Below are 19,716 nucleotides of genomic sequence, written 5' to 3'. Positions count from 1 at the left end.
GCCACTAATCTCATTTCTGTCTAGAGACAGCTGCCACTTTGTGTTCAACTCAGTTTCAAGGCCGAACACAAACGGGAGGTTGGCTGTTAATTTTTTTCTGTATACTTAAAAATATACTTCAGATGCATGAGCACATGTACCCATCTAACACTTGACAAAGAAAATGAAGTGAAACAGCTCAACCAGACCAGAGAAATACAGAGAAGGAAAGCAAACTTTGTGGGCAGTGTGGGCAATGCTTTAAAGGACTTTCAGAAAGAAAAGAGGAATGAGGTTCAGCAGAGACGAGATGATGACTCCTTTGTACGCACCAAGGAGATGCCCCTGAGCCAGATGTAGCTAAGTGGTTACCCAACTTCCATTAAGACTCATCAGATAGGAGTTAATTATTCTACATCACAAATGCTGAAGGTGGTGATGGCCTAGATCAAGACCACACAGCAAGTACTCCACCGAAGCCTGGCATGGAGTTCAGTGCTTAATAATTTGGCATTGCCCTTGAAACTGTGGATGATCAAACTCGTGTGTGTGTGTGTGTGTGTGTGTGTGTGTGTGTGTGTGTGTGTTGGGGATCAAAGCCGGGACCTCGTGTACTCATGTATGCTACCAGAGTCTCCTACCATTAGCTACATTTCCAGCTTGTCCATACATCTTCAAACTGGTTAAGAAAAATAGTCCATTAAGGAAATTGTTATTTTACTGACAGTCACTAGAAAAATAGCAACAGGCACTGTGCTTCCTCCTCTGGCAGAGCAGACTGGACAAGACAGGAGTTCTGCTCTGCTAGCCTACTGATGACCACTGTGGCCCTATGTTCTTCACTGTGGAAGCTACAGGAGCCCTTGGCCTGCCACAGTCCTCAGTCCAGGCTTATCCTGATGGCCAGACTACAGAGGACCCTGAACTTCCCTGGTGTCTGAATCCCATTGATCTACCTCCTTTGTTCTGGGAACTTCCTTGCTGGGATGCTGAGGCCTCCCTGTCATCTTGGGAGGCCCAGCTTCTTGTACCTGGATCTCCCGGACATTCTGGTCTCTGAGGACTGGCCCAGTCTCTTGTGCCAAATCCCTGTCTCTCTTCTAGTTGATCTTTAAGCTGTGATGCTCTCCTGAGTTCCACTGGCCCCAGTCCTCCCGTTTAAGCTGTTTCTTCTAATCCAGGAGTCTTCCACAGTCCACTCTCCACAGAGCAGTGACTATGCTCTTGAGTTAATTAATATGTCAGTGTGGTAGGTGTACAGACATTTGGTTAAATGTTATTCTGGATGTCTGTCTGAAATGCTTTTGGATGAAATAGAGACAAGTCTGCAGACATTTGACATACAGATTATTCTCCATCATGGGCCTTCTCTAAAGCCTTGATGGCATCACTAAAACACTTACTGAGTCCTCTAGATTTCTATTTGACCGTGGATGATTCTCGTCTCATGTTGTAGAAGTCTCAGATGCCAAGATGTTTATGAAAGACAGGCAAGGCAGCAGGTTGTAGGAACAGGTTGCTAGAGGAGGCATTCTAAATCTTCTTTGGTCTGAAGTACTGCCAGGTTCTAGGATTTTTTTTCCTTTCACAAGTAAGCTTTGTTATATTGAAATGGTCTCCAATTTTAACAGTCAATGTGAATAGTTGTCCGTGTGGAGGAGTGTCCAGAAGACAGAGTCAAGCAGGCATCAAGGAGAAGAAGCCACATAAGAAGGCAAAGAGGAAATAGCTGACACTTGAAAAAAAAAAAAGAACCCTGGTTATGCATGGTCAGTCTGTCAGTCAGTCTGTCTGTCTGTCTGCCTGCCTGCCTGCCTGTCATGGCCTCTGTGAAGTAAATGTTGTGGTTTGCTGGCTCAGAGGATCCTTAGGACCATGTGACAAGCATAGTAGCCAAAGCCTAATCTAATTTGACACACCATGCAAAAGGGACGCTGGCTTTGCCAGGGTCACCACATGTCACCTCTCTCCCCCATTAGTCTCCTCCCCAGACTGGCTTCCAAGATCTCTTCTTCTCATCAGTGTCCTACCCATTAAAAGGGAAAAGATCTAGGTCTGTACAGTGTAGCAGGAAGGGACAAGCTGCTACAGCCAGGAAGGTTTCTGGTTACCCTCCCTCACATGCCATTCACTCAATGATTCCAGATATGCCCACTATGTCAAGCCACCATTTCAGCTTTATTAGGACAGGATAAGCACACTGGGGACGGACTGTGACTCCTGTCCTGAGATTGCAGAATTGGGTGTGGATAGCCCATTTCTCTTTCTTCACACACATCATTCCAGAATGGTTCGGCTCTCTGTCAGTTTAACGAGGCCCCTAAAGTGGACCTTCTTATTAGAGTTGAGAATAAAACCATACACCTGCAAATTTCTTCATGCCTTCAGCTGCAACCCTAAACTCCGAATCACGTGTAACAATTTAATTTCTCTAAGTATGGTGGCTGGACTTCCCATATGTGAAAATATCTCCTGAAGCTTGCAGTTGTAAGTCATCTTAAGGAAACAACAGGGTATGAGGTAAATAGCTGTTTAAGTTGGGTTTTAAAAAATACATAAGCTACAGTGAACAGAGTGAGTCCAATCCTATAAAAGCAAAGTCACATAAAAAGTGGTGGCTTTCCTTATATTCTTTCTATCCTGATTCTCTTCAACAAGATCTAAAACTATGTAATAGTCCCAGGCTGACATTTCAGGAAAAATAGTGGTTTGGGGCACCATAAATATGAGTTTGTTGTGGTAGTCCTTATCATTCATTTAACACCTTTCTCTTGTCCCTTGGCTAATGGGATGCCTACATTGGAGTCCAAGCACTGAGCTTTAAGAGACAGGGGACTTTGCAATCCCTGGTGGGGGGGGGTGTGGGAGTGAATAGTGCCAACACAGCCAATCACATTGCAGAAGAAAATCACAGTCTTCCTGTGCAACTGCTGTACCCTGCAGCATCTATGGTTTACAGAGTTTATAGGTTTGTTTTCTTTTGTCCCCTTCCCCCCCTAGAAGGAGAGTAAGGCCCATAACAGAATTCTATTTGGTTAGTGAATGACAGAGGAATCAGTTCAGATGGGACTGCAGTGTTCCCCAATCAAATCCCATTCCCTTCCGCTCGCTGGACTCCTGCCTGCTGACGCCAGGCACTGATGCGCAGTTACTCTGGGGGGCAATGGTCTGATGGGGGGAACTGGAGGAGAGGCAATGCTGGGCTGATGTATGCTGACCTTTCCCCTTGGTGTCTAGAAGACGACCACCCCGTGAACTCTAGCTGCCCTTGATGGCTTGACACTGGGGACTTTGTACTGATTTATGCCTTGACCCGAGTGTGTGCTTCCCTCTGGCCCTGCTTGCTTTTCACATTAAATGTAGAAGTATAGCTGTGTGCTTCTGTGCCTGCCCCAGGGTCTCAGCCTGTGTCATTCTTGACTCCTGTCAGACACACATTGTATTTCATTCTTCCTGTGCTGTTTGGAGCTTGCATATCCTAGCCTGAACACTGCAGTTCTGTCTATCTCCCCAGGTTGGATCTTTCCTACTCTCATGTGTGGAAGCCAGGGACCAGCTTGCAGTTGGCAGTTTTCTCTTTCCTCCATGTGGGACCTGGGCATCAAACTTAGGTCCTTAGGCAGCGGTAAGCCCCTTTTCTCATTGAGCCTTCTTACTAATCTTGTCTCAGGACTCGGCGCAGTATCTGGGAGGCTAGGCCAGAGATGATGGGGCTTCTCACTTTCTCCACCCTGAGCGTGTCAGAAACTTTCCAGTTCACTGGCAGCTGAGAATACAAACACAAAAACCCAAAGGGCTTTGGCAGCTCTAAAGGGGCTGCCAATCGAACGAAGGATAGCATGGGACTATTTGAACCCAGAGTTTGTGCCCCCATTTCACACCAACTCATTTCTGATTTCTGCTTATACCGAGCGCCTTTCCGCAATCGGCATCCACAACCCTCAGCGGCCCTGGGTGGTCTCTTCTGTGCCGTTAGAGAGGAATATAAATTGCTGTACACACAGCTCACTCCCCCGCCTTCACAGATAGGCACTAAAACATGAATCACCACAAATGGGCGTTAAAGACCCTGGACATTAGAGTTGACCTTTTCCCATGTCCTCGGGATTTACTCCATTCCACGGTCAAAGAAGTGCTGTGGAAATCAGGAAGAAGGTGTGAGGACACAGCCATGCCTGTTCCCATCACTGCTGGCTTGAGGGAAGGGTTGCCACCAATGTGTGAGTTTGAAAATGATGAACTGAAGAAACCACTATCTCAGGAAGTAATACAGAAGGCCCTCATTTTAAAGATAAAGTTTATTTTGTGAGTAACTTGATTCTAGGGTAAAGTCATCCTAAGGAACAACATGAATTGTCCAACTTCCCTGAAAGCTCCCAACTTGTCTGTTTCTGATTTCATGTCTTATTTTGTCATTATCATTAACAATTATCCCAGACCAATTACTGTGAGCCATATGTACATGGTGCTAATATTCCAATAAAATGTAGGCCTAGACAGAAGTGCCAGGGATGTCTCTGTCTCTGTCTGTTTCTCTCTCTCTCTCTCTCTCTCTCTCTCCCTCCCTCCCTCCCTCTCCCTCCCTCCCTCCCTCCCCCTGTCTCCCCCTCTCTGTTTCTGTCTCTGTCTGTTTCTCTCTCTCTCTCTCCCTCTTCCTCTCCCTCCCCCTCTCCCTCTCCCTCCCCCTCCCTCCCTCCCCCTGTCTCCCCCTCTCTGTTTCTGTCTCTGTCTGTTTCTCTCTCTTTCTCCCTCTCCCTCCCCCTCCCCCTCCCCCTCTCCCTCCCTCCCCCTGTCTCCCCCTCTCTGTTTCTGTCTCTGTCTCTGTCTGTTTCTCTCTCTCTCTCTCTCTCTCTCTGTCTCACTGTCTCTTTCTCCTTGCTTTTTTCCTATGTTTTCACCAAGAAAGCCTCCCTTTGGGAAAATAAAACAAGCCTGCCGTGTCAGGTGTTTTCAGTGTTCTCCTGATGGTCGCCTAGGAACCAAACATTATCTTCTAGGGAAGCCGCAGGGACAAGAGAATGTTTAAGCTCATCTTAATGACCCGAGTCTTAGAAGCTTCTCCATTGTGAGGAAGCAGGGTGTGTTCTTTCTAGAGCCTCCAGACCATGCCAGGTTATGGTAAAAAAATGCAAAGATTTCAGTGTGATGGCTTCTTAACCCATTTGCTCATTCACAGAAGGGAGTAATCCCTGAGCTGACACAAATCACTCAAGTCAGGCCAAGCCTTCATGCTTCTTAACCAAAAAAGGGGAGCGGGGGGGCAGGGAGGTCCCCTTGCAGGACAGTGAGAGAGGAGATGTTTAGTGATGTCCAACAAGGCATCTCACTTGCAAGATTCTGGCCTCTTTCAGGAGGTGGGATGGGGCATGTGTCTTGTAGTGGCTGCTTTTTCTGAAAGTCAAACCACATCAAGGTACATGCCTTCCTTTTTATTTCCTTCTGCTTGAAATATCCTGTAACTCCAAGACAACTGCCTCTCTCTCTCTCTCTCTCTCTCTCTCTCTCTCTCTCTCTCTCTCTCTCATTCTCTCCCCCTTCGCACCCCCCTCCGTGTGTGTGTGTGTGTGCGCACACGAACATGTATAAAGCTTTCTTTTAGATCTGCACTCAAGCCTGAATGTTAGAGGTTCAAAACCACTTTCTATTTCAATATTTTTGCTATTGCTCAAATACAAAACTTCAAGTGTGGAAAACCAGGGAATGGTTTTGGAGTGTAATTATTTTTTTTCTGTGTGTGCATGCTAACAGCCTCCACAGTCCATTCCTTCTTCCCGGAGAGCACATGCAGACACACATATGCTTTAAGTCCAGCCTTCCATGAATTCTAGAAAAAGACTAAAATAGATTCAGTACCTCCCTCTAAGATGATAATGATGACTCTGGCACTCATAGCAGGAACATATAGTCAAAGGAGTAAATTCCACATAAGAGTTAGTTGTGCACAAGGGTAGAATCAAGGGATTCTGGAGGAGTCATTACTTAGATGTTGAGATAGAGTCTCCTTATTGGGCCCAGGCTATCTTTGAACTTGAAGCAATCATCTTTTTCTTATTAATCACATATTTATTTATTCATTGAAATTCATGCATGTATAAATGTATTTTGATCATATGCGCCCCTACTACTTTCAACTCCCTACGGACCTCCTATTCTGTCTTCTTCCTGGCTTCATGCCCTGTCACCACCCCCACCACCCCATCCCCAAATCCAATTATTGTTGTCTACATGTGCAGGCATATGGGTTCATCCAGTAGGGCATGGGCAACCTACCAGCAAACAAAAGTGACTCTCCCTCAACAACCATTTATAATCCTTCTTTGCTAGGCTCAGAGTTACTGTCCATGCTGGAATTCTGACTGGCTTGATCCTGTGCACAGCGGCGGTGCAGTGATGTTTATCAGCCATGTCATGTCTAAAGGGCAGCATTATCATAGCTCCCCTCCACATTCTTTGGCTCTTTCACTCTCTCTGGGCCTTCTGCTGCTGACCTGTGGATGAGGGACATTGATGTAGATGACCCACCTATGGTTGGACCCTCACGTCTCATCAGATCCTTGGGTGCTAGGATTATAGGTGCACACCACCACATCCTGCTCAGTGATACTTAGTGTTTTGAGATTTGTCATTTGGAACCAATAGTCTTGGCACCATCCAACTTTAACATAAGGCAGGTGGTTAAAGTTTGTGGGAAAAAATACAGGATAGCCTGTCCCATTTAGATTTCAGGTTAAACTATGACTGGCTCTCAGTATAATTATGTTCCCTAAAATACTTAGGGTTTATTTGTATAGAAAATTATCCTATCCTTGTCTCGAACTTGGCTTTCACTAGAGTCTTATATTTTCTGTTTGCTAAATATGGCAACTTTACCTGAGGTAAAGAATAGTAACGTTTGTAGCTAACTGAATGAGAGCAGAGCCATTCATCCCGAGATGGTAAAAACCTAATGCCAATTGTAAAGTTTTCCCAGCATGCCTGGCTTCTTCCCACCTGTACTCTACATCCTCTAAGAAGCCCAGTCTGTGTAATGTCAGGATGTTGGTATGGCCTTTGAGTTGCTATCCAAGGGTGTATCCCATTAGCTTTCACTGATGGCGTTCCAGTTGCAATGATTCTAAGCACATACAACTTGTTGAAAGTGGATGCTGGGTTGAGTCTCTGTTTGCAAGCATTTCATGAGTTCAGGGAAGGCTTGCATATCTCCAACTGGTGACAACTTACAGAACCATGAGCGAAAAGAATAAGATGTTAAATATTCCATGAGGATTGGAGATGAACGAAGAGTCAATAGAGGAGGGTCCAAGTATGGAGGGATTAGAGAGGTTCTTATAGACGATGATATTAGCTCACAGCATTCCATGTTGAGCAGTCAGAACCATCAATGAGACAGAAATCAGAATGTGTGCCCAAGAAAGTTTCCATTCCAACTTGAGAGGCAATGATCCATTCATTCATTTGTGTATTCAGCGGATACATGTCAAACTTTGAAGCACGAATTAGTGAAAAATTGTAAATGTGTAAAGAGCTATGAAGAAGAGACTCATGGTGCTATGAGGTGTATGAAAAATGCAGTGGGGGTGGAGACCACCAATGATTGAGTTACATTGTGAATGGAGAACAGAATTAATGAGATGACAAGAGAGTAGTGAGAGCCTTAGGGGAGGAGAATACAGAGCAGATGAACTTGTCTGCATCAGGAAGACCCTAGTGCTGACAGGACCAGGAGCATCCAAGACCAGTTGTGACTGAAACATAGGGATTGTGGTGGAATGGTAGATTGGAAGTGTTAAAGCTCTGAACACTTTGACACCTGCTGGGAATTTTATCTTAATTTTCAGGGCACGGTGGAGCCCTGTATTTAAATGGGGAGGAAGAGCATCGTGTGGGCAGGGAAGGTTATGATGTAGGAAGGTTAAAGGGACATAGACAAGAAGAGGGAGAGAAGGCTCTGAGGGTTCCCTGAAACGGTGCCTTCTTGTTCCCAGAACAATATTGCAAGGAGAAATGCTAGAAAGGCATTGGGGGTAGGCATCTAAACAGGACCAATAAGGGAAAGAGGGGGGACCCAGGATGAAACTGTTACTTTCCCCTTCTATGTAGCTTGGTCTTCTGTCTTTCCCAGATGTTCAACTCTTTTGTCTTTCCTGGATGTTCTTTGTTCTGCCAAGGTTCACACTCACTGATCTTACACTGACCACCAGCATCCCTGTTATGGAAAAGTAGCCAAATATCTGAGAGTCAAGTAGGTAGGGAGCAACAGTAATGACAGTTATTGGGAAAGCAACACACTGTTTGTCATCTCTCCATACAAAAGAAGTAGCTCCATGGGGACTCTGATCAGTATGTAGGTGGACCCTGGGGCTTAGCTTAGCACAGTAAGCAGGATTTCACAAGCTACAGTTCTGGGTTCGGCTGGAGGGTGGTAAGGCATGGAGCAGGGAACAGCCTGAGTCCAGCAGCACCCACAGGGCTATGCCAACCTCAGCAGGCCAGGGGAAAGAAGGCAGGCTGGCTCACGTGCCAGCTACCCTGTGTCCTTCATAACAGTCCAAGCTCTGGAGACAGAGTCAGAGGGAGAAGATCAGCTTCTGAATCTAGACTGCTCCTGTTGAGATTGTCATCACTGGCCCCCTTTCTGCCAAGTGTATTTGTAATAATGGGCGGCATAGTTCTAGAACTCTTCACCTACTTGTGGCAATTCTCCTGCCCACACTTACTCCACAGAGGCTCCTCTGCCTTTGCTGGCTGCATTCACAAAAGGATTGCTCAAAAGTGAGGGTTCTGGTGTATGTCGGGGGCAGGTGTTTGTGAGGCGATGCCCAGGTATCTGTGTGCTTATGGCTATAGGGGTCAGAAGGTCAACTTTATTTCTGAAAACAGGGCCTACTATTGGCCTAGAGCTTGCCAATTAGGCTAGGCTGGCAGGCTAGTGAGCCCCAGGGATCTGTCTCTTTCTCCCCAGTGCGTGCTGTACCTGGCATTTTTGTGTGGATTCGAGTTATTGAACTCAGGTCGTCATGCTCGCTCAGCAAACGCTTTACCAACTGGGCTATCTCTCAGCCCATCTTCCACAGCATTTTGGTTTAGTGAGTTTAGATCATGTATTAATACTTAACTACAACTCTGGATTTAACAGGGGCTTTGCCATGATTTGTGGTATCAAGAAATAGGAATCTACTTACGTGGCATTGTATCTTTGGCGCAAACTTAGAGAAGTCTCCCGCTCCCAATGGACAGCATACATCTATGGTGAGGCACAGTACCGATATCCTTTCTCTGTCTTTCTATCTCTGTCTCTCTGTTATTAGTCCCCTGACCCATCTAATAGACTCGTGTCCTTGAGCCCATCTAATATCAGTACGCTATGCCTTTGTGACTGGTATAGAATTTCACTCACGGTGAGCCGTGAAAACCAGCTCACAGTTCCACACAGGAACCATCTGGGGGGCTAGGCTATTGGGAAAGAGACAGAGCGCAGAAGGCAGAGACCCCATGACAGCTATGTGAGTGCATGTCACTGAGACCCTTTTCTAAATGAACCCCACGAACCCAAAGTCCGCCATGAAGACAGACTCCGACATCACACCAGTGTTTTTGAGCATACGTAGCCATTTTCTTAACGCTACTAACCTTTCACAGACTTCAGAGCATTGGGCTATGGGATGCTCTGAGGTGGCATCTGCCAGGAAGGGAGGCTTAGAGCCTCACAAGTCACATGTCTTGAACATCAGCATTTTTTTTTCTTGACAGCGTTTGGGCCTGGTGCCTCAGCTGGCTCTTCTGGAGAAGGTGCGAACGCTCTTCTCTGAACTTTGCTTAGTAAGTCTGACGCTCTTGTGTTCTGTATCAAGAATTGGAAGGGAAGCGGTTTTGTGGTTCCTCTCTTCCTTTCCTTTTGTTTTTTCATCAAAATTTCACGTCACTTGAAGATTTTGTGACCTGTTTCAGAGGGCATTACACCGCCCAAGTTCTCTTGGTAGCAGGACCGAATGTTGCTGTCTGAAGGACCACAGGTCATGAAGGCCATGACACATTGGTGACTGTGCAAGGGACGTTTTTGTCAGTGAGGAGGTTGGGGGAGAAGAGCAAGGCAAATAGATGCCACCAGAGGGTGATGGCCCTTGGGTGGCAGGACTCATCAGAGCTGATTATGTCTCAAAGTGAGGCGAAGCTCATCAAAGGCCAGGGTGGGGGGCGTTAGGCTATCATTGCAGTCTCAGATATGGCCTATGTTGATCTTGTTAGAGGAGGAGGTGCTGTAACCTGTGGGCTCTTAGTGATGCTTGTGGCTTTCTGTGGGGTCAAGTAAAATGGCTGTGGGCAGAACTGAAAGGGTCCTAGAGGGACTCATGAGCAACTCGGAGTAATTACTGTTCAGGATCAGAGCTGACTTCAGAGTGAAAAGGGAACCAAGTGAGAAAGTTGTTTCTTCTCCCCACTCCAGTCACCCCAGGCATACTGAGAAGCCTTGCAAAATAGGAGCCTCAGGTAGCCCCAGGGCTTCTTGTGTTGCGTCTTATCTCAGAGCTAGGAAGGAAGAGCTGTTTGGCAAGAGCAAGACACCTGAAAGGACAAATGCCTGAAGTGGCTTAGTCAGACACTTGCTGGAGCTCACTGTCTCTAGAAGACCCTGCAATCTCGGAGGCCACCTAGAAGATGGGCAGAAATGGCTACTCCCAAGAGTCTTTAAAGCAAGTAATTTTATAATCTGCAAAAGCAATGGAACCATACAAGACACACACACACACACACACACACACACACACACACACATACACACACTGCTGTGTTTTGTTAGTTTGTGTGTGTGCCTGCACGTGTGCACACACATGCATGGGCACCTGCCTTAACCTCCCAAACATTGGGATTATAGGCGTTTGGTGTCATATAGGGCTTGAGAGCTTGACGTGGTAGAGGACACTTTCAAGGTGAGCTTGGTCTTATCCCCTAACATCAGTCTTACAAAAGAGTTGAGCCCAATTTTATTGGTATGTTGTGTAATAATTGAGTCTAAGATCTCCAGACGCAAATAATTATTTAATGAAGTGGACCGTGTATGCAATGAAATGTTGTTGGCCTACTCAGAATTCAAAGTCAAAGACCCCAAATCCCCAGCTGTCTAACACACACACACACACACACACACACACACACACACACACACACAAACACACACACACACACACACACACACACAAACACACACACACACTGGGGCGTGGGGGGGGAGAAATCCAAACAACCAAACCTCTTAGGAATATTTAATTCCCGTCAGTGACACCCTAGCACGTATGACACCTTACCACATTCCCCGCAGTAACCTCAGCTTGTCCATCTGCCTGCCTCCGTGCTGAGGTTATACCATTAGGGCTTCACAGCATGCAACTTTTGCTTTTAAATACAGACAACCCCAGAAAGAACTAAATCACCATTAATTATGTTACATTCTAGAATATATAAAATAGTTCAGCCTGCCTAGTATAATGGGATCATGTATAGGAATGGGTTCAGAAATATGTTAGTAGGTTTACAGTAATCCCCAGAGTACCAAACATGGGTTAAGAAGTTTCCACAAGTCTCTCTGCTCTCCCTCCCGCAGCTGGTTTCTACCCCAGTGCATCCAGAATTCCTGGAATAAAACCACCTGGACAGGCAGCACAGAGAAGCACTTAGAGGATGGAGTTTAGATTCAGGTGGGTTTGGTTTTGTATCCAGACAGTGCTGTAGGAAACTTTGTGCCTTTGGGAAAATGGCTGAATCATTCAAGCCTCCATGTACTGCTCCTTTGTGAGGAAGGGTTGAACTTTAATAGGGCATTGTCAAGGCTGAAAGAGACAATGAACGTAAAGACCTAGTAAGTAAACACGGGTGAACAAACATGAGGAAATGATGCTAAAATAAGGGTTTCTTGCCCCACACATTGCTAGCATGGCCCTGGGCATTTAATGACCAGGACTGACTTACTGAACAGAAGTTATAGTCATTATAGTTATAGTAGGTGACAAATCCTATATAATGTGCTGGTTTTTGGTACCTTGGTAACCTAGCTGAGGACAATATTGAAGCAGAAGGAGGAGAAGGAGTAGGAAGAAGAGGAAGAGGAGGAGGAAGCAGAATACAAGACACAGAAAGTTTGCTAATCAAAGAAGAAAGACTATTTCTGCTTTTTAAGGGTGTGTTTTCACACCTAGTCATTTTCAGTACTAAAAGAGTGCTTGATGGTGTGTGTGTGTGTGTGTGTGTGTGTGTGTGTATGTGTGTATGTGACTGAGTGTATCTGTATATACATGCATGTACAAGTGTGTATATGTGCATGAATGTGTGCATACCTGAGTGTGTATCTGTGTACACATGCATGTGTGTATACACCAATGTTTCTATGTGTGTACATGCATGAGTGTGTATCTGTGTACACATGCGTGTGTGTTATAAAAGAATTCCCTCTGAGATTAGCACTCCCTAATTTCCAAATTGCAATCATGCCTTTGTTGGCTCATTGTGGTGACAGAATACAAAATGTTATGAATTATTTTATAATCACTATAAAGTGGAGCCCATTTGGAAGAGTAAGTGCAGATGTGGCATGTGACTTGTGGTGGCTTGTGGTAGTTTTCATTTTGGCAGGATTCCGGCGGCTGAGGTCCCAGAGTCCTAGAAGGCTGCTATTAGCAGTACTAATGAGTAGACACAAATGTCCTTTTGTGTAGGTTTCCTCAGTTTACCTGCCACTTTCAGATTCATTGTTGTCTTTGATTTATATAAAACCTCACAGCACTAGCACTATAAGGGCAGGTATTATCCCCCTTTCACAGATGGCAAACACCAAGCCTTTAGGAAATTTAATAACTTTGGCAATGACCCTGCATAGCCAGGATTTGTACCCAGGTGTTCGACTTTTGGGACAGAGTCTCACTGCCCTAGATTAGCCTCGAACTCACAGAGACCCACTTGCCTCTGCCTCCCAAATGCTGGGACTGAAGATTGTCGCCACCACACTTGGCTTGAACTCGGGTCTCTGCAGTCTTTAGTGTATGATAAAATGCAATAATGGAAGTAAATTGATAACACTTCATAAGCTAATAGTCACCTTCCCATCTCTCTTTCAAGTCAAGTTATCTGACTCAGTTTTTAGCTTGTTCCTTGACACACGTTGCGGCCCCTTTCTTTACCCTGCATCATGTAAGGCATTAGAAGTGCAAAGATAAACATCCTATCAAGGAACAGTAAACCTGAACCTTGCTTTTGAAAAGCACACAACCACTTTTTAGTAGGTGTCACTATTCATTTTTATAGTAGCAACGCTAGTAAGGTATTTAATTTTAATTTAATTTTAAATTTAATTAAATTTACTATTTAATTGAGTAGGTAAATTATAAGTTTAATTTTCCTAATTAAAACTTGAGACAGTATGGGCAGTATGATGGCCTTTATGACAACAGGCAGAAATGCCAAGAGCTTGAATCACAGTGAGTCTAGGCTCTAAGGCTGTCATTAGAACATCCATATCACTTTTACCTCAACATCTGCAGTCTCTACAGACCTGCAAATCCATTTGGGGAAAGACCACCTTGGCCCAGTGCCAGAGTACGTGGAGGACCACATGTCATTATTGCAGTGTGAGAACATTCTGTGTCACCTCAAGGTCATCAAATTTGCAATTCGATTTTGGAGAATTGTTCCTTCTGGAAATTTCTACCTTAAGCATCTCTTAACATTATTTGACTTCCAAACATTTAAAAAATAGACAAGATAAAAGCTATAAGCATCGTGGGACATTATCCAGTGAGACATATTAGACGATATATCTAGATCAGATCTGGAAAGGTCTGTGGTAGTGAAACCCTTCGGTTTGTTGGTCCACGGTCTATTTGCTGTCAGCCTGGGATGTGTAAACTTAGCTCTCAAATTGCCTCAGAGACTCAGGGGAAAATTAAGAAATCTCTAAACAGAGCAAAACCAAACAAAACAAAACCAGCACAGGAGAGGTTCTGCTTTAAAAGTTTACTTTTTTTTTTTTTTTTTTTTTTTTTTTTGGCATTTTGGAAATGCTGGCAGCTACTGGGGTGACAGATTGGTGGTCACATTCTACCTGCCTGGCTAACTATTTGATCTCTCATATCAGTCTAGCCTTTTAACTTGTGCAACCCAGAGTTTACGGGTCTCAAGTCCCCTCCCTGCCCTGAGGTGCAAACACTCAACTTTTCCTTTCTGGGGAAAACTCAGGCTTTGTTCACTTTCCCAAATTTTCTGTTGGAAGCAAACCTAGGAATTTATATGTGGCTGGAGAGAGAGAGGGAAAGAGGGAGAAAGGGAGGGAGGAAGAGAGGGAGAGAGGGAGAGAGGGAGAGAGGGAGAGGGGGGGGGAGAGGGGGCGGGGCATGGTTAGGACTGCTCTGGAATTTAGATAGCAGCCTGGGTCCACAGCTTCTATTTGGCCTCAGTTGTCATTCCAGGATAAAGTTCTTGGAGAAAAACATTTCTATCCACACATGTCAGGAAACAAAAGGAGAAAACTTGGGTACCAAGAGAATAAAACCAGAGAAAGCTGGGAAATACTGGACATGGGAGAGAAGAAGCAGATGGATGAACAGAAAATCACAGTAACTAGGGTTCTGGGTAGGCATGGCTTCATAAATTATCGAGTCTGCTTCGTGAAACCAGACGACATTTAAAATGCAAAATGGTAGCGTTCACATGTAAAGCCTGAGCCAAATTCTCACTCAATAAAATTTGATAGAAATTGTCTTAGAGAAAAACAATTCTTTTGTTTCCACTCGTATTCCTGAGGGCTAAAACTTGGGGTGACTGGTGTTTTAATAGAGAATTGAAAGGAAATGAACAATAAGTCCTTGGCTAATTCTTAATTCTTATTTCATGATATGATGGTAAGTGTTGTTTTTTTTTCTTTAAAGTCCATTTGAAAGTTATTAAAATAGACATTCAGTGTCAGTCACATATTCCCTCTAAACCATCGTTTGAAGTCATTTAACTCAGAGAACCAGGCTGGGTTTTGTAGCTTTGTTTTGGTAAGAGGGATTTTTTGAATGTAAAACGATTCAAAGAGGTTCGAGAGTCTGGCTTGCATGATTAATAGTCTGCAGGAGATATTAGGAATCCAGACAGACTGAAGGCAAAATGCCTTTGCCTTGTAGACCGTCTGCATTCTGCCCTCCAAGGATTCTGCATACTTAGTCACTCTTTCAATCCAACTGTCTTTACCAGGCCAGGCTTCATTGGATTAGAGAGTAGTGGAAAAATCCCTCCCCGGAGTGTGTGTATCAGATTCCCTTAGTGTTTAATCCGTCTGGCACACGAATGTCCCTTTGAGCTGCAGAGGGCTGGCCTTGGGCTGGCTGGCTTATGCTCGGAAAGTGAAAGTAAGCTGTTATTTTCACCCGCACACTAATTCACATTCCTGGCCTTTGACATCATGAGATCACAGCTTGGTTGGATTGGAAGTCTGTTCCAATAGGTGCCATTTTTGTCTGGGACATTGACCCAGGGAACTTGTAACCTCTCTTGATAGACGAAACCCCACCAGTGCCTGGCAGGCAAGCATGTTCAATTCTTATTCGTAACCTGCAATTTAACTCATGTTTCCATAAGCTTGTGTCCCTTCAAAACTTACTCATGATGGAAAGTAGCCCATCTCATACAGTTTGTATCTAGAGCTGAGATGACAGGCTGGGCCACGACCTCTTGCCTAGACCTACCTCTCTCTCTCTCTCTCTCTCTCTCTCTCTCTCTCTCTCTCTCTCTCTCTCCTTCCCTCTCTCCCTCTCCCTCCCTTCCCCATTCCTTTTCCCCTCCCTCCCTTCCTCCATGTCCATCTGTCTGTCTGTCTGTCTCTGTCTCTGTCTCTGTCTCTGTCTCTGTCTCTCTCTCTCTCTCTCTCTCTCTCTCCCAAAACAGCAACAGAGCATATCTCTTCTTTCCACACCCAGGGGACTCTGGTGCCCTCTACTCCCTTCTTCCTACTCTTCCCATCAATGGAGAAGACAAAGTACACTAAATTCCTGCCTTTGTCCCGGGGAGCCACATCTCCCCATTTCTATCTCTACTCTGCCTTAGCGCACTGCAGCTTCTCTCTACCCATGAGAGACCCTGAAGATCCTCATCTATCTTAGAGAATGCTTTCTTTATGTTCTTAATATTCTCACTCATTCTAAAAATGCACTTCTAAAATAACTAGGAATTTATTATCTCGTGATTGTATTGAACACTTTGCTAAGAGTAGGACCATTTCTTTCCAGGCAGGAACCTCTCCACGCCCTTTAAGAAACACCATCCTATTTACCCTCATGCACTCTGGTCAGCCTCAGTGTGGACTGCATTCACAGTGCATGAGGAGACCATATTGCCTAGTAGCTGTCATTGTTTTAGATTATGCCGAAAGCAAACCTCAGAGTAACCCTCTATACAAAGACGCATGTTTTAGTATAAAGCATGTATCAGGAGCTCTATTTATACATTTTATCTCAGGATGAAAGTCTATTAAAAATATCAAAAGTAAGTATAAGATGAAGGCATAAACTTTAATAACACAGTCATAGTGTGGGAGGCGCATTCTAAGAAATACATCCTTGGGCAGTGTCACCATCAAAGGAACCATGTGGAGAGTATACACAAACTAAGGTGGCTATGGTACTACTAGGGTATATATTATGATGGATCTCACTGCTTTGGTCCTGTCAATGGCATTAGTTTTATATGATTTTGTACAATCACATGGTTTGACCCTACGAAGATGGTACCATCTCGTGCCTGTTTTAAGGACACTGAGGCATATTGGAGCAGAAAAAAATGTCTCCACCATTATAAACCTACTGAGTAGCTTAGTCTAATTTGGAATCCATGCCCAGAAGGTTCTCTGAGCATCTCTAGACTGAGGTCACTGCTGGAGTGACACCCAGCTCCAGTGTGGTAGAACATGGTCCATAAGAGTTTAAAAACAGATATGGTCGCCAGGAATTTGATCTCCTGCTGAGTGGTAAGAAAAGCCTCAGCGGTTATTACCAAAGTTTGACAGCTCATGAAAGAGTTGTCTGTGGGTCTTATTTGCCAATACTGCATCTTGAAAACCAAGTGAAGTGGGTTAAAAAAAAAAAAACCAAAAAGAGCCAAAATAAAGAATTCAGGGCTATAGATTCACTGAAACTAGAATTGACACCAAAGGACTCTGGGAAATGTAGCTAAAGAGAAAAGGTGCAAGGGTCTCGTGTAAATCTAGAAAGTTCCTGAACCAGGATGATTCGACTTGAATGGTTTGCTTTTCAGCCATGTGAGATCAATACACATTCACTAGAAAACTGTATGTCAAATCTTGAGTTTGAATTTCTTTTTCGCCTTGCATGGTCTGTTTTGTGAGTCTTACCAGAGGCAACAGCAGCTCTTATTAAAAGGACCCAATGATACTGGATCCTTCATGCCCACACTCAGGAGGTAGATCTCCAAGAATTTGGGACCAGCCTGGTCTATGTAGTGAGTTCCAGGACAGCTTACATAAAAAAATCATCCACATTTTTTTTAACCAAGAGAGGAAAAGGAATGATGACATCCTGTATGCACTGTGCAGCTCGGCTGTGGTGACCTATAAGTGAGAGGGGTCAGTGCTTATCTCATTTAGGGTGTTTTCAATTTCCAGGGGGTAGATTGGGAAGGAAGAGAGATGACAACTCTATCAAAATTTATAGAATCTCATCAGTAACCAAATTTCATTCTTCCTATCAAGCCAATAAGAGTTCTAACAGTGTGGTAGTTTGAATGAGAATCCCTCATCCCACCTGACCCCATAAGTTCATATATTTGAATGCTAAGTCCCAAGTTGGGAAAGATAAGGAGGTGTGGTCTTTTTGGAGGAGGTATGTCACTGGGGGTAGACTTTGAGATTTCAAATGCTTATGACATTCCCAGTTCGTTCCCTGTCTGTCTGTCTTGTCTGTCTGTCTCACGCTTATGAGTCAGATGTAAGCTCTCAGCTAATGCTCCATATCCATGTTTACCTGCCTGCTATAATACTCCTCAGCACAATGGTTATGGTCTCGACTACCTTCTAGGACCATGAGCCCCCGATTTAATGCTTTCTTATATAAGTTGTCTTGGTCCCAGTGTCTTATCACAGTAATAGCAAAGTAACCAAGGCAAACACTGATAACTACAGTGACTCACCAGGTCATTCATGCTAACCAATCCTAACACTCAAGAGGTGAAGGCAGGAGGATTCCTGTGACTGTGATCTCTGCTTAGAATTGATAGTGCATTCTTGGCCAGCCTGAGCTACAGTCTGAGACCTTATTTTATAAAACTAAATACAAAACAAGACTCAAATAACTGAAAGAGCATGAAGGCACACACCTGTGACCCCAGGACTGGGGTGGGACAAGAATTACATGGTTGAGGTAAGCTTGGGATATACAGGAAGAAGCAATTTCAAAGGTTAAATAAATGAAACTTTCAGCACTTTATGTTTATATAAATACTTTCTCCTTTTGGGGAAGAGTGTGAACAGTTAATATTGTCAGTTGGTTAGATCAGGTAGGTTTTATTTTCATACATCTCTAGGTGTGTCTGTCAACACGTTTCTAAGGAGTATTAATTATGAATGTCTATTTCTTATGTATCAAAAGTGGCTAGCTCAAGGATCAATATTCCATAAGTCTCCCTTATAAAACTCTTATGTAATATAGTCTTTAAATCTTTCCTAACTTTTGTTTATATAAAGGCCTGGCTGCCTTCTTTGAACTTTGTGGTTCAGAGCAATCTCTTCTTCATCTCCTTTGTGCTGCTTTCCAAATTATCCAATCAGGAGTAGACTGTGAGGTTGAATTTAACCAATGAAGAGTAGGCAAGCTTGACCTTGAGTTAGGAATAAATGACAGAGGCCACCTTGGCCATGTGTGCTGCTTGCTAGCCTAGTTTGGGTTGTGGCAATTCCTTTATACGAAAATAAATTGTCTGGCCAGGTTATTTCTTTCCTTCTGTTTGTGTGTTTCTTTGTGCCGATGAGAACATTCTGGTGTTTTGTGTGCCAACACTTAGAAGACCTGCTCTGAGTAAGGCCCCTGTATCCAGGAGTTCTCTGAAATTGTGAGCCATTTACACCATTTCTTTCTTCCATTGTTCTAGAACAGCGATAAGAAAAGCATCGAGGTAGTGATCACTTAATAACTACTTTCTTGAGCTGTGAGGAGATATCAGTCCTTCAAGTTCAGGCTAGCATGAGACAAAGAACTGAACTCCACCCTAAAACCTTAAAAAAGAAGCCTTTAACACAGATGATTAGTCTTTTCATTAGTTTGAGCCTAGAGGAGAGGATCTCATTTTGGATCTGAAAGCTCTTTCAGAGTTTGTGTTTTTGTTTTCTTTTGTGTTTTGGCCATTAGGGATGTGTGTGTTTGCTAGTTTGTTTACAGATAGAGCTTTGCTATGTATATCCGTCTAGCCTTGAACTTACTTTGTGACCGAGCTGGGCTCAAATTTGTAGCAATCCTCCTACTTTAGTCTTTTGAGTGTCTACCCAAGTTTCTTAGTTAGGGTTTTAGTCCTGTGAACAGACACCATGACCAAGGCAAATCTTATAAGGACAACATTTAATTGGGCTATTTATAGATTCAGAGGTTCAGTCCACTATCAGAAAGGCAGGAGCATGGCAGCATCTAGGCAGGCATGGTGCAAGAGGAGCTGAAGTTCTACATCTTCATCTGAAGGCTGCTAGCAGAATACTGACTTCAGGCAGCC

At 44.2% G+C, this 19,716-nt stretch overlaps 1 protein-coding gene and 1 long non-coding RNA gene across 11 annotated transcripts in view; one reads left to right on the top strand and one right to left on the bottom strand.

Moving 5' to 3' along the window:
* The window catches only part of Nedd9 (neural precursor cell expressed, developmentally down-regulated 9), a 178,250-nt gene that overhangs the window by 63,612 nt on the left and 94,922 nt on the right, over nt 1-19,716 (bottom strand). The window lies entirely within an intron of this gene.
* LOC102548345 (uncharacterized) overlaps nt 1-19,716 on the top strand; it is a 31,293-nt gene that overhangs the window by 1,129 nt on the left and 10,448 nt on the right. For 2 of the 10 annotated variants that reach the window (XR_010059444.1, XR_010059438.1), the window contains exon 1: nt 5,706-11,672. The exons of 1 other annotated variant lie outside the window; for it this stretch is intronic. This is a non-coding gene — a long non-coding RNA (uncharacterized LOC102548345). Of the gene's footprint in view, nt 1-5,705; nt 11,673-19,716 lie in introns of those variants that run through there. 7 more of the 10 variants (XR_010059442.1, XR_010059441.1, XR_010059440.1 and 4 more) reach the window with 7 other exon arrangements.

This window comes from Rattus norvegicus, chromosome 17 (genome assembly GCF_036323735.1).
Source record: "Rattus norvegicus strain BN/NHsdMcwi chromosome 17, GRCr8, whole genome shotgun sequence".
Lineage (NCBI taxonomy): Eukaryota > Metazoa > Chordata > Mammalia > Rodentia > Muridae > Rattus > Rattus norvegicus.
This window is presented reverse-complemented; position numbering and strand designations above follow the sequence as displayed.